General features: G+C 36.9%; 1 protein-coding gene across 4 annotated transcripts in view; it reads right to left on the bottom strand.

The window, feature by feature from the left end:
- Nucleotides 1-16098, bottom strand: part of iqsec2a (IQ motif and Sec7 domain ArfGEF 2a) — an 84763-nt gene that overhangs the window by 45295 nt on the left and 23370 nt on the right. Inside the window, exon 1 of one of the 4 annotated variants that reach the window (XM_083553615.1) lies at nucleotides 6162-6512. The exons of 2 other annotated variants lie outside the window; for them this stretch is intronic. The gene's annotated coding sequence lies outside the window, so the exon portion shown is untranslated. Of the gene's footprint in view, nucleotides 1-6161; nucleotides 6513-16098 lie in introns of those variants that run through there. One more of the 4 variants, XM_083553616.1, reaches the window with a different exon arrangement.

Below are 16098 nucleotides of genomic sequence, written 5' to 3'. Positions count from 1 at the left end.
CCAAAATCTATTTGAGCTTACTGTAACAGCAAAGATGGACTAAATCTTGAAATAGGCATTCAAAGCGTTATTGTTAGGAGGAGTGTTATGGGTAGGTGTCAACATACATTTGGTCATATAATTTATTTTCCGCTTGGATTCATTTTTCTCCAATGAGCCAATCAAAATCTTTTAATTTTTATTATTTTTTCAAAAAAACATATCTTTATTTTTAGTTGCAGTTTATTATAGCAGTTGAAACTATTCCAGGTAATGAGACTCTTAACTAGAACTGTGATTTCAATGTGCAGCTTGTACCTTGGGTCCTCATTATGCGTGTCCTTGCCGCTTCACTCAATGTTTATTGGTCTTACAGAGTATCTGATTCACAGCATTTTGCCAGAGTTTCCGCATAGCCCTAAATTCAGCTGATAATGCTGAGTGTCCTTGGTGGGTTTGTTGTTTTTTTCATTGGCTGTCAATCAATGTGTCTGAAGGCTTGATTATGTACCAGAACAAAAACAAAGCTACTAAATTTGCTCAGGCATGGATTTGATTTGAGATCATAATGAGCCTCGTGCTCTAGATATACTCTGTGTGACCATCTACAGCAGGGAGTCAAACTGCAGTCCTGGAAGGTCAGACATGGCTGACTCAATTTATCACACTTTCATTAACTGGCTTAGCTGTGCTAGAACAGGAAACCAATCCCTAGAGGTCTGTTGCCCTAAAGCCATGGTTCATTTTATTATATTTTGGGGTCTCAAAGTGGAGTTCTTAGCCCCCTTAAGAGTTTTTGTGGCTTAACCAGGGTGACATTTTATTTTTATAGTTACAGTGGTGAAAAATACAATCTACTATTATCAAGGTTATTACAGTATATTTAGAATTGAACTTTTAAATTTATTAGCCAATTTAACTGTTCTCTTGAATTCAGAGGGTTTAATACAAAGCTCAATAAAATAAAACTGACTCAGCCTATAAATGAAAGTCTAATCTGCTCTGTCAGTGAAAGTTTCTGAAATAGAAAGCTTCACAAATAAAAAATACATTTGTACTGAGTTAAATCAAACAAGCATCTTGACCAGTAATTGGTCACTTTTGAACTGTGGAAAAAAAGCAGAGAAATGTCTGCAAGTGACATCAAATCAACATGACTAGTCTTATATTATAGGTTACACTGTATAAACCCGTATTTGCTTTAATTCAATACATAGGCAGACATTTTTGCTTGTAAATTTAATAATATTGACTACACAGTTAACTATTTTAAGGAGGAAAATCGACATTACTCATTATAGTCAGCAGGATTGCTTTCTGCAGGAAAAAAGATGAACAGGGAGGTGTTCCCACTTTGTAGCTCAAACACACAGAGGTCTAAATAAACTATATGGACAAAATTTGGCAGCATAAAATTTGAATGTGCATGCTAAATGTTCCATTCCATTTAGTTACTGCTATAATAACCTCTACTCTTCTAATCTGTTCTGTTCCATTACATTTTGAAGTGTGTTGAATTGATTAGTGCTAATTTAGCTAGCCAGGTACTGATGTAGAATTAGGAGACCTGGGGTGCAGTCAGCAATTTGTCCGAAAGGTGTTTTAATGGGGTTGAGGTCAGAGCTCTATAGCAGGCCACTCAGGATCTTCTACTCCATCCAATATATCTGTACCATACCCTGTAATAATCAGTCTACACTGGCTCCCAATCAAATCTCGCATTGATTATAAAATACTACTACTGACGTATAAAGCACTTAACGGTCTCGCACCGCAGTATCTGAGTGAACTTCTGTACCAGTATGATCCTCCACGCCTACTTAGATCAAAAGGTGCTGGCTATCTGTTGGTTCCTCCAATAAAGAAGATTACAGCAGGGGGCAGATCTTTCTCTTATAAAGCCCCGCAGTTATGGAACAGCCTTCCTATCAGTGTTCGGGACTCAGACACAGTCTCAGTGTTTAAGTCGAGGTTGAAAACATATTTATTCAGTCAAGCCTTTAATCAGTAGATTTTTTCTCAGGTAAAGGCTCAGATCTGGAGGGAACATTGATATAGAGTGTTTGGTGAACTGGGATATTTGTATGCTGTCGTCCCCTCACATTCACGCGTTCACTCAGGTTTGTTGATGGTGGTGTGGTGGGTCGTCTTTTATCCCAGAGATCCCTCATGTCTGTGTTGCCTTCTGGTTCTCCCTTTTAGTTATGCTGCCATAGCGAGTCTTGCCGGAGTCCAAACTGCACAGTGACTTTAACTCTCATGCAACAATAGGTACACTTAATAATCCATATCCTTCTCTTCCTGTCACCCTCTTCTCTCTCTCTCTCTCTCTCTCTCTCTCTCTCTCTCTCTCTCTCTCTCTCTCTCGGTCGAGTTAAACATGCTCCTGAGGCTCCAGTGACCACTGTTCCTGCCCCTCTTCCCTCCGTGGATCTTCCCACTTCGTCCAGGCCTGCCTCTGGATAGTGTTCTCTTTGACTGGAGGCCACTCTGTGCAGCTGGGGAAGGTTTGTCATCAACGCCTTGGGTGGTTCCACGAAATTCCGGAGTAAGAACGGGAGCTTTGAGGATGGATTGGACTATAGCTGATGTCAACAGTCTCCTACACTGACTCAGGAATACATTTCGCTTTTGATCATCATCACTGTACCCCGCAACATTGTATACCTGCCACAAATGGACATTCGGTGTAACACAGATGAGGATGAGTTCCCTCTTGAGTCTGGTTCCTCTCAAGGTTTCTTCCTTATGCCATCTCGGGGAGTTTTTCCTTGCCACAGTCGCCACCGGCTTGCTCATCAGGGACAAACTTACTTATAAAGAACATATTAATTTTCAATCACCGCATTATCTGTGTAAAGCTGCTTTGAGACAATGTTCATTGTTAAAAGCACTATACAAATAAAAATGAATTCAATTGAATTGAATATCTTAATGGAGCTGGCTTTGTGCACAGGGGCATTGTCATGCAGTGACAAGTTTGAGTCTCCTTATTCAAGTGAAGGGAATTTTTTTATGTTACTGCAGCCAAAGGCATCCGATCCAATAGTGTGCCTCCAACTTTGAGGTAAAAGTTTTGAGAAGAACCACAGATTGGTTCTTTTCCAGAAAATGGAAAAGTCAATGTCCCAATATTTTTGTCCATATAGTCCTTATTATGCAATTCCAATATTATCAAATTCTGCAATCATTTGAACACGACATTAGAGTCTGCAATGTTTAGATAGCAAAAAGCTGGGGTGTTGAATTAATCTTTTAATTTTATTTTAATCATTTTGAATCGTTTAATATTTTTTATAATTCCGGTCAGGACTGTGAATGGTTTACACAAATCAGTTCACTTCATTAGCTTTTATTAATGTATTTATTATATACACAGATTAATTGAATCTTACTGTCATGGTGGAAAGCTGCTATGGTAACTCTGTCAAGGTCAGCACTCTTTCGCTGCATGCCTATATATATGGTACTCAATTTAAGCCAATTTCAAAGTCACTAGTACAATTACATATAACAATACTGGGAATATTAATTATAAGTTAAATGAAAAAATTAGAAAACCATGCTGAAAAATGTCCAGCTTGATCCGACTAACTACGAGCAGCAAACACACAGGCATAGCTGATAAAAATAGTCAATCTTTTTCCGCCAGATAGTAAGGGATTTTTCAAGTTAATCATGACAAATTTTGAGATCTACTGAATGCATTATTTTTGTGAAATCTTCAATAAAGTAGTAATAGTGAAAATTTATTAACAAGTAATTTGTTCCCAAAACTGGAGGAGAAGGTCCACCCACTTGACCAGTTCAGCTGGTGTTTCAGCAGCTGGTTAAACAAAGCAAGATTTAAACATGGAAAATAAACTATATTTCCTACATCAAAAATGACAACACTACACCACTTGGAGTAAAGACATGAATAAATACATTGCATCATAGTGCACTTAGATCTAGAAACTTCACTGGCTTCGATGTGTGTTACCTAATCGGCTGTTTCATTCCCTTTCATCAGCAAAGGCTTATCCTTCCATATACTCACTCCTTCAGAAACATATGAACAAATGCAAATTCCTCTTATAGCTTGGTGTTTCATTCCTACAGAAACTTCCTACACACTTAAGTCACCATCATTGATTAGTGCAGGTACTGACAGCATGTTAACTGCTTTTGTGTATCCTAATAAATAGCAATAAATATGTCCCAGTAAATATTATCTTTTAATGATATTTAAATTTAATGCACACTTTATCCAAAGCAACCCATAATTATCGTATTTATACAACTGAGAAGTTATGGGATTATGGGAATTGCTCAAGGGTCCAGAGCAGCAACATGACAACACTGGGATTTGAAGTCACAGCATTTTGATAAGAAGTCAGTGTGTTACACTCCCTAAACAAGGACTTGGATGGTCTGCCTATGCGTCACAGCATTGTACTTGGGTGGTACAGCATGAGAATGTGGGTACCACATACCCCACACACTCTTGTCAATTGGAAATATCAATAACACCAATAACAATAGATTGTTTACATATACTTCCTGTTTATTTGCATCAGTTGACTGCAGTTTTAATCTTAGTAAGCTGCTTGGACACAGAATAAAAATCCAAGCTTTTAATTTGTTTCTCCATTTAAACTACTATAACATTGATAAAACCTTAACTCAATATAGTCTCCAGTCTTATACCTATCCCCCATTCTTTTTCGCAAATACCCGTTTACACTTAGTCATTACATTTGTATCAAAATTTTTACCTGGATAGACATTATCCTATAATGAAGTCTCATTTGCAACAGATTTGAATATGATCACCAGAACAACAGCCACATGTTATAAATTGCTGCAAATTGATTCCTCTTTGGAAATCACATTTGACAACCAAAAAGCCCCTTCCAATAGCAACTCCATGAGCGTACATGCTTGTGCTTTTAAAACACGATCATACAGAATCCCTACATTTGGTTGCATCTTATTCACAAAAAAATAATAATAATTACATAACAGTTTAAGCGTTTGAAGATATTGAGCTTATTTACAGTACATATTCAGGTATCATAGGTAGTACAGTCTGCCTGAGCAGAGATACACTGGACTACAAGTGTAAATACGTGTATTCAAAATGGTATCAGGACCTAATACACATACATAATGCAAAAAAAGTAGATGTAAATAGAGTCAAAGGTTTGTTTCGATTTATCAGCCTGTTTCTGTATTTCTTCAGGTATCACTTATACCACTGTCTACCCACAAACAGGAGAAGGACATCAAATCCTCAGTGCATAAAGCTGTTATTGATGCTTTTTCCTTAACCTTTTTAAACCCACACATTCTGTCAGAGGGGGCAATAACAAGTTTCACTATCACAGAGATGCACTTTTCCTTGACTGTTTAAGGCTAACGTAATGATGTGCGACCTCTTTTCTGCATTCTTCCCACAGTTTCCCTTAGCATTAGAGCAGTAAGAATTCAGTAAAAGCACAAAAGTGAGAGGATGGAAAACATCCTGCTCTTTCCGTTTCCACTTTGCCCCCACAGCAAGCACCAAAGCAAGCGTGCATCTGCACAGTGTTAGTTCATACTGGTAAATTATTGAGAGTTGCTTCGCTTCGGTACATTAAATTTCACTTCATTCAGGCCCTGATGGGTTTGGAATTTATTTTCCAGCAACATTTACATAAAGCCTGCCATAAATATACTCACAAATAAAACTCATATTGAAATAAACTAGTGAGGAAATTCACATACAATGATGTTCAAAACAATGTATGATTTTGGAGATTATTATATATAGAGATCTACAAACACTCACACTGCATTGCTAAACAGGCAGAAAGAAAAATCAGAATGACGACATCATGCTAAAGGCCTTTATGCTAAGCTTAATTAAAGCTGTGCTATTGCTACCGAGCTGCAATCTGTATCTGGAACTGTCCCACACATGGACACTGAGATATCGACAGGACAAGGCAAATCCTGTTGATAAAATGCATGCAGTCCAGTTAACCACACAAATAAAAAAAAAAAAAGCAAATGGCATGAAATATTATACTGCACCTCTACAGTACAATACATGCACACATGCTTACTATAAGCATTACAGTACAGATATTCTATCAAACACATACAGAGCATAAGAGTGGTGTGTACCTGAAAGCATGCAGTAAGAGAATAAACATTACCTTACCAGTGAAAAGAGGTGTCTCACTAAATAATCTTTATCTTATAGATGTATCAGTATACCAGAGAAGAAAAAACCCTCTCTCAATCCACTTAACCTACTCGTTCCCTTTCTCTTTCCCTTTCTAGCTCAATCATTCCTCTCTGACACTCTCACTCTTCCAGGCGAAATGCATGGCTGCATTCCTCTTCACTCTTCTGGGCACACACACACACATACACACACACTCACAGATGTGCGAATGAACTGTGAGCATGTGGAGAAACTGCAAAAATTAGATGAGTATGCTGTCATGCCACAAATCAGTTGAACAAGCACAGTGCACATGAGGCTAGATAGCACTTGCTTGGCCAAATACCTCTAAATGTGAGCATTCAATTCATATAATCATTAATAAAGGATGTAACTAAATAATTCAATTTAATTCCATTTTATATGTATAGTGCTTTTAATAATATACATTGTACCAAAGCAGCATTAGGGAATTACCTATATTACAAATATAAATTTAAAACAAATATAAATTATACGATGTATCTCTAAATACAAGTTTATTGTTTGCAATTGAACAAATAAGGCAATCTAACCAAAGAACAATATGTGCTCTATTCGTTTCTGTTTAGGCTACACACCCCTAGCTAGCACCCCTGATATGATACAATGCATTTGCGGTATCCTTAGTAGCTGTCTGGTCAGACCACAGAGGTTTAAACTGAGGTACTAGTTTATACAGTCCACCCCCATAATTTGCGGTTCGGAAATTGCTGCTTGGAAAATTTGCGGGTTCTCATTTGGAACCTAATTTACAGTAAGTTACGGATTATCTAAAAATTTGTTCAGGAACGTTAGGAATACCATTTTAAACTATATTTTCATTAACAGATTTCAGAAAATGTGAGTTCAGGGGGACTACTGTATACATTTATTGGGTTTAAATCCAAATCCAAATACAGAGACAGATATAGATATTTAGAACAACAAACAGATACAAAGAGAGTCGTTCCACAATCATTGACTCGATATTTTTATTACAAATGCCCTCCATAAAATGCATGTGAAAAAGATACTCTATTAATACACTACCTGGCAAAAAGTATGTGACCTGACCATCACACTCATATTTGGGTCCTCTTAGTCAGTGCTCTCACAACATTGTCTAGAATGTCTTTGTTTTTGCCTTAAATGAAACATAGACCCGAATCGGTTTCATCATGGCAATGCCCCTTTGCACGAAACCGTGATCAAAGCTTGTTAAGGTTGGACTTTTAGAAACTGAGTGACCTGCACAAAGCCCTGCCCTCAAACCCCACTGAACATCCTTTGGGATGAAAAGGAATGCCAACTGAGGCCCAGGTCTCCTCACCTGATATCACCTGATACTTTACTAATGCTTTTGTGTCTAAATAAACAAATCCTATTTAAAATTCTAGTGGAATAGATTTGGAAAGAAGCATATATGGGTATACTGATCAGATTTTACATACCTCTGGCCCAAGTTGCCATATTTAATATGCTAATCTGTTGTAATTTGTTTGTAATTTGCTAAAAAAAAAAGAACAGCAGAAACTGACAGACCAACATCACATACAGTTTTCTGTTTTTCAATTACTAATATTGTTCCAACATGCAATTAGGCCTAGTCTGCAATTACAAAATACATTATGCATTATTACAATCTATATATTAATTTATTACTATATAATTTTATTATAATATTCATCATATAACTTCATCAATCTTCATTTGACATTTTCCACGCATTGAAATAACACAAAGATGTTCAGTCACAAACCTTCAAAACTTCAATTACAAAACTTCAATTACAAAACTTCAATTACTAATATTGTTCCAACATGCAATTAGGCCTAGTCTGCAATTACAAAATACATTATGCATTATTACAATCTATATATTAATTTATTACTATATAATTTTATTATAATATTCATCATATAACTTCATCAATCTTCATTTGACATTTTCCACGCATTGAAATAACACAAAGATGTTCAGTCACAAACCCTTTTCTGTAACAGGAACACATCATTTCAACAAATGGACTGGGTTAGTTTTGCAGGATGGGAGGGTTTTCATTACGTTAGTGATTTACCTGCAGTGCGTGGCTAAAAAATGCATGAGTCACATAAATATAAATGTGTTGGAAGGAATTAAAGAAACATAATGCACTTCCACAAACTTAAAAAAAACCCCACAGGTTTCAGATATCGATATGCAACTCATTGTCAGTTACATCCTACAACCAAATCCTGTTCACATGTACATTTAGATTGTATTGTAATTTGAAAGGTTTATATTACACCCCCCTCCCACCACACACTCCACTGCCTTCCCACCAAGGTGTAGGTGTGCTTATTTGTTTGAAGATAGGAGCTCATTCTCCAAAACATGGAGTTTATAATCACATTTGACTGCTCACATACACAACCATACGTTCACCTGTGCTCATTTGCTTGCATGTTTTTTCACGATCACCTGCTAATTGGTCACTACCGCCATAACAAATGTTTGCTAAAGCACCTTCAATTAGTTACTTCATTTTGCTTTCATGAGCAACCAAGCATATTAGCTTAATGAAGACTCTACCATGATTTATGAATACTATTCTCATGCACATTAACATTGCATGATTTGTCCTTGAATGCAGAGATGGGAACAGTAATGAAGTATTTGTACTTATGCTTAAGTAGATTACTTTACATTATTTATTTAACATTTTACTTTTACCTTTTACTTTATATCTGTACTTTTTACTTCTAACATTTTCAAACCAGGCTCGTTACTTCAGTTTTGATCTGTTTGTTGTCATGACCAATATTAGTTTTCCCACCAATCTATTTCTTGTCGATGCGCAGCTTGTTCAATCTACCACTGGTGTATCATTTCCTGGCTCTCACACACCACAGACATAAAGTAGTTTATGAAGCAAACAACCATCCGTGCACATCCGGCAATTAACCCTTCGGGGTCGACAAACGTGCCGGCGCGTTTTCTGAAATTTTGTCCCTCAAACAAATATAAATTACTGTCTTTTTGATCGTACAGATCAAGCAATACGTCATTTAAATCTGCACAGGGTCTAGTTTTATTTATATACACTCATAATAACAACAAAATGCTGTGCTTTTGTAAAATAAAGAAAACAGACAGAGGGCGCTCTTTGCCGTCCCGGTCATCCCTATTAAAAACTTTCTTTTCGGCTTCTCCCGTTAGGGGTCGCCACAGCGGATCCTCCGCACGTTTGATTTGGCACATGTTTTACGCTGGATCCCCTTCCTAACGCAACCCTCCCCAATTTATCCGGGCTTGGGACCGGCACTAAGAGTGGCTGGGGATGGTTCCCTGACCGGGAATCGAACCCGGGTCGCAGCGGTGGGAGCGCTGCATCTTAACCACTAGACCACCAGGGGACCCGGTCATCCCTATTCATCGACACAAATAAAACACTTAAATAAAAAACTTGAATATCAGTGAATACTTGCCACAGACATAATTGATATATGAATAGAAATCTCGAAATGTCTTTTAAATAAACCAATTCAAATTAAAAAAACTATTTTAATAATGTTAGTGTTCTGACACTTACAATTCTGAGATGTAAATTAGTAAATGCCTGTTTATATTGAATAAACACTTGTTTTTGCATTGTAATTTTATTACATTTATTTTCGTATGCAATGTCCAATAACCGCCTCAGATTTAAATTATTTTGTATTTAATTAGATGAAAATATGGCTATTAAATATACTATTTTCATAATATTGATGATTAAGAGGTTTGTTTATTTTTAGACAGAATTTTGTGGAACAAAATGGAAAGGGGGCAAAGTCAGGCACAGCAGCAATTTATTAAAGGTTTCTTCAAGAAGAAACCATGTCAAAGACGGGTAGATGCAGTACAGTGCATTTGAGAACAATTATTGTCTGTTCAATGTTTTTTATTTATAAAAAATTTTTATGGATGACTTTTCCAATGGGCCTCCCCTGACTGGTTGTCCCCTGACTGGACAACCCCCCCCCCCCCCCCCTAATCCAATTAAAGGGGGGGGGGGGTCCAGTCAGGGGACAACCAGTCAGGAGAGGCCCATTGGAAAAGTCATCATCAGAAGTAGAATGACATAAAAATGGCACTAGACAAATAGTTCATAGGGACAATGAATACAACCCAAATAGCAGATTCAACAGTGCCATGATGAATTAATCAACAAAAGGTTCAAAACATCAAAAGGTCATCATCACAATAATACAACTAAGAGTGGGAATTGCTGCCCTTGTAAAACCTGGAAATGGTCCATGGCGATTCCAAGGTTAGTAGCAGCGCAGACATCCTGTTGACTGTGAAGGGTAGAGTGTGTTATTTGCCAAGATTTTCTTTAACACTTTCAGTAACACTTGTATGCTGTGGCATTTGTATGTCTGCAGTGAAATGCCTGCATGCAGACCAAGATATTTTAAGGTTGGCTGTCAGAACCAGGAAGCACTGAGAGGGGAAAGAATTTTCCCAGAGAGACTGAGCAAACCCAATTCCAGCCCTGTTGTTTTGTTTGACCAATTTGTCTGATATGTAGGGTTTTTTTTGTCCAAAGACCTCATTTAGCAACATGTTCACTGGTTTGCTAATAATAATAATAATAATAATAATAATAATAATAATAATAAAAGACTAAGTAGAAATACAGAAGGAAACCCCATCTGCAGAAATTAAACAGAATGTATTTGGGGAGATTTTTAATAATCCAAGTAATACATTCAACAAAAGGCAGAATATGAGGAGAAACCTACTAAACCATGTCAGCTGTACTTAGGTAGAGACAGATGCTGTGGGCCTGACCCAAAGTTAAGAAGGTGCGAAAGAAATGCTGGGAAACCCCACTGCAGCTTTTGTATGTATGTAACTGGATTCCAGGTAACTATGCAAAGCCCAGTGGAAGAGAGATGTGCTCTCAAGCCTGCAGCTCTTCAGACAACTGGCAAAATGAAAAACCCATAGCATCACGACATAAAAGAAACAACAAAAAAAACGAGAGACCAGTTCATAGCTAATTCAATGAGAGCACAAGAGTGATATTTGTTAAACAGATAACTAAAAGGTGCAAAGGTCGAATATTCTGTATGTACTGTACTGTACTAAATCATACAGTTACTTAAGTCTTTGTATGTAAGAACATTGAGGTGATGCACACAGCCTTTAATGGTTAGGGACAGTGAAACAGAACCACAATGATTGAAAAAGCATTTTTCTTTCCTTTAGAATAACTAATTGTTACAGACATTACAATACTGTGCAAAATATTACTGGGCCCTATATACTGTATTGAAAGAATTTATCTGAGATGACTATTGCATTTTTAAATGTCATCATCTACAATGACTACAGACTACCTCTGCATACACACACACACACACACACACACACACACACACACACACACACACACACACACACACACACACACACACACACGAACCCCTTTACAATGGGTATACCAACATGGACACACTCTACCTCTGCAGGACTTTGCATATGCCTTTCTATAATGTTACATTGCATACTGCAAATCTGTTTTTCATTATGTCCTTAATTATTGTCATGGGCTGCTTGGAGGATTTTATGGTACTGTGTAAGAGACATGAGTAGATAAGACAGTAATCTCTTGAATCTTTAATACCTTTTGTAAGTTTAGTGCTGTCTTTTTTAGCTTTATGCAGAAAACTCGACATTGCATTATTATTTTACTTTTTTTTTATAAGTCTCCTTGTCAAGCTCTTGTCTTTGTTTTTGTGTTTTTTCTTTTTTTGTGTTTGTGTAAAATCATGGATAAACCTTCTTATAAACACAGATTATTATTATTATTATTAGGATCTATAAATATCAGTTAATGAGGAGAATCACATGTTTATCTGCAGTGGTATTAAAAGAATAAAGCAGGTTATAATGTAGCTCTAAATCCAACACATTTTGAACCATGGTATTACAATGGAAAAAATAGAATTCCCATAATCATAATATCCAAACATTTTCTAAAAAATTTATTCTGAATTTTAACTTGCCTAGTTTTGGACATAAATGCTTTTCTGCATCTTCTTCAAACGCCTTACACAGCGATTCAAACAGATGTCTTTATACTGTATATATGAACGATTGAATACAAAATACACAACAAACATTTCTTTTTCAACATGTCAGGACACATTCTGAACACAAACAGCATTTCAATGTACCACATAACAAAGCTGCCCACTGTTTCAATCAACACAAAAGTGCAATCAATAATAAATCGGAAAGAATAAACAACACCCACACATTCACACACTTGTAACTGCATGAAAATATGCTTTGTTAATGTGTTATTGTAAGGTATAATATTATTGCACAACTAGGTTTCTTGGTTTACAGCAGCAGTGTGAGATTGAGATTGCCTAGAGCCTGATAAACAGAAAAACTTGGTTTCAGTTGGTTTAAATTTGTATATAGTAGGGCTATATACGATACGATAATAATTGCTTATGAAATTCGTTGAAAAACGACGTCTTAATCCATTATTCGGGCTCAACATTTTATATGGAAGTTATGCAAAGCGGAGCTTGTGTGGCTTCACCTTTAGCGTCCTCTGCAAGGCAGTTGTCATCTTGGTGGTATGTTCTGGGGTCATTATTATGTTGAAAAACTGCCATTTGGCCCAGTTTCTGAAGGGAGAGCATCATGTTCTGCTTCAGAATGTCACAGTACATGTAGGAATTCAGGTTACATGGTTCAACTTACGATTTCTTGATCATACGATGAGGATAAAGATATGAAAATTCTTTAAAATATTTAAATGTTCATGCGGCCTTATAATTTGCATACGATACTGCCAGGATGTACGTATCTCCCGCCTTGTGATATGTCTTACTCTTACCAGTGGTCGAAAGGCTTCAGTTGTCTCGATGTTGGATCGCATATTTTATTCTGTGTTTTTGGTGTTTCAAAGCCCAATTTAAGCTCTTGTCTTTCTCCTTTTTATCTGCACATCCAGACACTGAAACAGAGCGCATCGGGCTCCACCCTCCACTCACGAACCGGCGCTCCTGCACATGCTTGCTGCCACATGGATATACAGTATAATGTAAAATTTATACATTACGGTAGTGCATATTGCTAAATGATGTATTGAAAATTGTTACATTTTTATTTACAGTCTGCTACTCCATACTGATTCTTTAGGACTCCTGGGTAGCCTAGGCCATGTTGGTGTCATTGTAATGCATCTCCTTCATAAGTCAAGAATTGCTTGTATTTCACTGAGAATTTTTTTTTTTAACAGAAATGTCTAGAAATTAGTTTAATAGTCTTCTATTTGTTTCATGTAATCTTAAGTAGTAATACATAGATCTGTCTATATTCAAGATTAACTATAGGACCAGTGGAGACCTAACCATTAAACAAATTTGGTCCTTTCCCAAGCTGTTGCCATAGAGTTAGAAGCACCCAATCATACTGAAAATTACAGTTTCCTTTCACTGGCACTAAAGGAATTTTAAAGGTTTCGTGAGAAAGTGTTTAACTGTGAAATTTGTAACAGAACTACACACCTTTCTCTGGCCTTTCGAATTTTTCAAAATAGGAAGTGTTGCAAACGTACAATAGGAAGTAGATGAATAACTACATAGCCAAAGGTTTGTGCATCAAAACTTAACCATCACACTCATAACTGTTAAACTGTTTGAAAAAGACATTGTGATAGATGTTTTTGTTTGTTTTGGAATTACAATTTACGCTTCACGGAGCTAAAGGGGTCCAAACATGATGGCTCTGTGCAATGCTGTGCACCTCCTCATCCAACATCAGTGCCTGATCTCAATAGTGCTCTTGTTGCTGAATGTGCAAACCTCCACATTCCAAAATACAGCATAAAGCCTTTGAAAGAAAATCTTTCCAATATGTCATGGTTTGATGAAGTTCCTGCTATATATGAGTTTTTTTTCCCTCAGGAGAGACCATGTTCAATTTGTAGCAGTTATTTTTAACCTACCTGTGACAGACTCCACATGAATACAGCAAAAAAAAAAAAAAGTCTGGACAAATGCAGTCCACAACAAATATAATACACGAAGTTCCCTCTTTCTGTATACTGTAGAAGTCACAGCCACTTTCTGACAAGCTGACACTATTATTCCAATCTACCCAGTCCTGTAAACATGCTGCAGGCCGTGAGTGACTGAGGCTTGCCAACAGGAATGCAGCATGTCTATCAGAGACACACACACACACACACACACACACACACACACACACACACACACACACACACACACACACACAGAGTGGTTTATGATGCTGGAGCTGAAAGCCTGGTGGTTATTCCAAATAACATGCCTCAAACTCAAGGTCCATCCTGATACAACTCACTATATCAATTAATTCAGCTCACATGGAGCCCTTTTCTCAAACACATCTTCTCATCACTAGAATTCTCACCAGACACTGCAGAAGTGCGACGGGGTGGGGAAATATGCTAAGTAAAATCAAGCTCCTTTTCATTATCTGCACAATTGAGAGAAGTGTAAAGCCCTCCTGCATTTTGGGTGGATGCAACACAGGAAATGAAGCAGTGATAGCAAATATGTGTTGTTTTTCGTTTTGAGGCATAATCAACCGCCAACCATATCAATAACTTATATAAAAATTCCACTGAAAATGATTCAAATAACACGATGATACTAAAGACCAGATCTATAATATTTTTGAAGGAACTATGACTAATGACTGCTAATTTTATTTAAGAACAGCACAGTAGATTGTTTGTATCCATTCAACTACACGTATGTGCATTTTAATCCCCAATAAACAAGCCTTCCTTACTGTCATATTTATATATTTCAGTTTGGTTTTAACTTAAAATCCTCTTTTCCTCAGCTGTGCCTCAGGTTGTTGGCCTTCGATCTGTTTCATTGAGTGATTCCAAAATCGGAAATCTATCAAGAGTTTTTCGGGTGGAGTTGTGGAATTTTCTGAACAGAAACTGAATAACCTTACATGAACTGAAGCCAAGATGCCCCAGGAACAAGCACATACACTCCTAAGAACTCAAATTGTTATTAAAAATAATCTCCTAGATACTGTGGAAGGCAGCTAAAATTTGAGGAACCTTCTCAATGTCTAAACATTTATAACCCTGAATATATACAGTAGTTATGAGAGAGAGAGAGAGAGAGAGAGAGAGAGAGAGAGAGAGAGAGAAGGGGGGGGGGGAGAGGCATAGATCAATAGTTAAAACTTTGGACTCTGGATGGGAAGGCCTTCAACTGCTTAGTTGTACAGTAAATTCGCTCTGGATAAGGGCTTGAAATTATATTTTACATTCTATCTATCTATCTATCTATCTATCTATCTATCTATCTATCTATCTATCTATCTATCTATCTATCTATCTATCTATCTATCTATCTATCTATCTATCTATCTATCTATCTATCGATCGATTGTAAAAACCTTCAATATCAAATTCCAAGAGAAAGACAAGTGCACATTGGATTTAATCCAAAGTATTAATGCTTTTTGCTTTTCTTATCTTTATTCCTTTTCCACATTCTAATAGTATCTTCTGCACTATAACTGTCCTTATTTAGCACTGGTGCTTTTCCCTGCTTTCCCTTCCTCCCTCTTTCCTTCTCTCCCTCTCACTAACACTTTAATCATATTATCCCTGCCCTGACCTTGTTTTCTACAGTGACTTGTGATAACGTGCACACAGACTCACATGCAGGAGTCTTCAACCACCCAGTTACCACGTATAGAAGCAGAAAAAAGTCTCAGTTTGGAATGAACATTGTACTCGGATGCGTTCTTTACAAGGTTAATACGACAAAGGATTTTGCCACAAGAAAACTCGTAAACAAACTCTATAGTCCACTCTTACATTATCTGAATAACTGGAGATT

Source organism: Silurus aristotelis (assembly GCF_946808225.1).
Source record: "Silurus aristotelis genome assembly, chromosome: 11".
Taxonomy (NCBI): domain Eukaryota; kingdom Metazoa; phylum Chordata; class Actinopteri; order Siluriformes; family Siluridae; genus Silurus; species Silurus aristotelis.
Note: the sequence above shows the minus strand (reverse complement) of the source record. Positions and strands in the feature narration are given on the sequence as shown.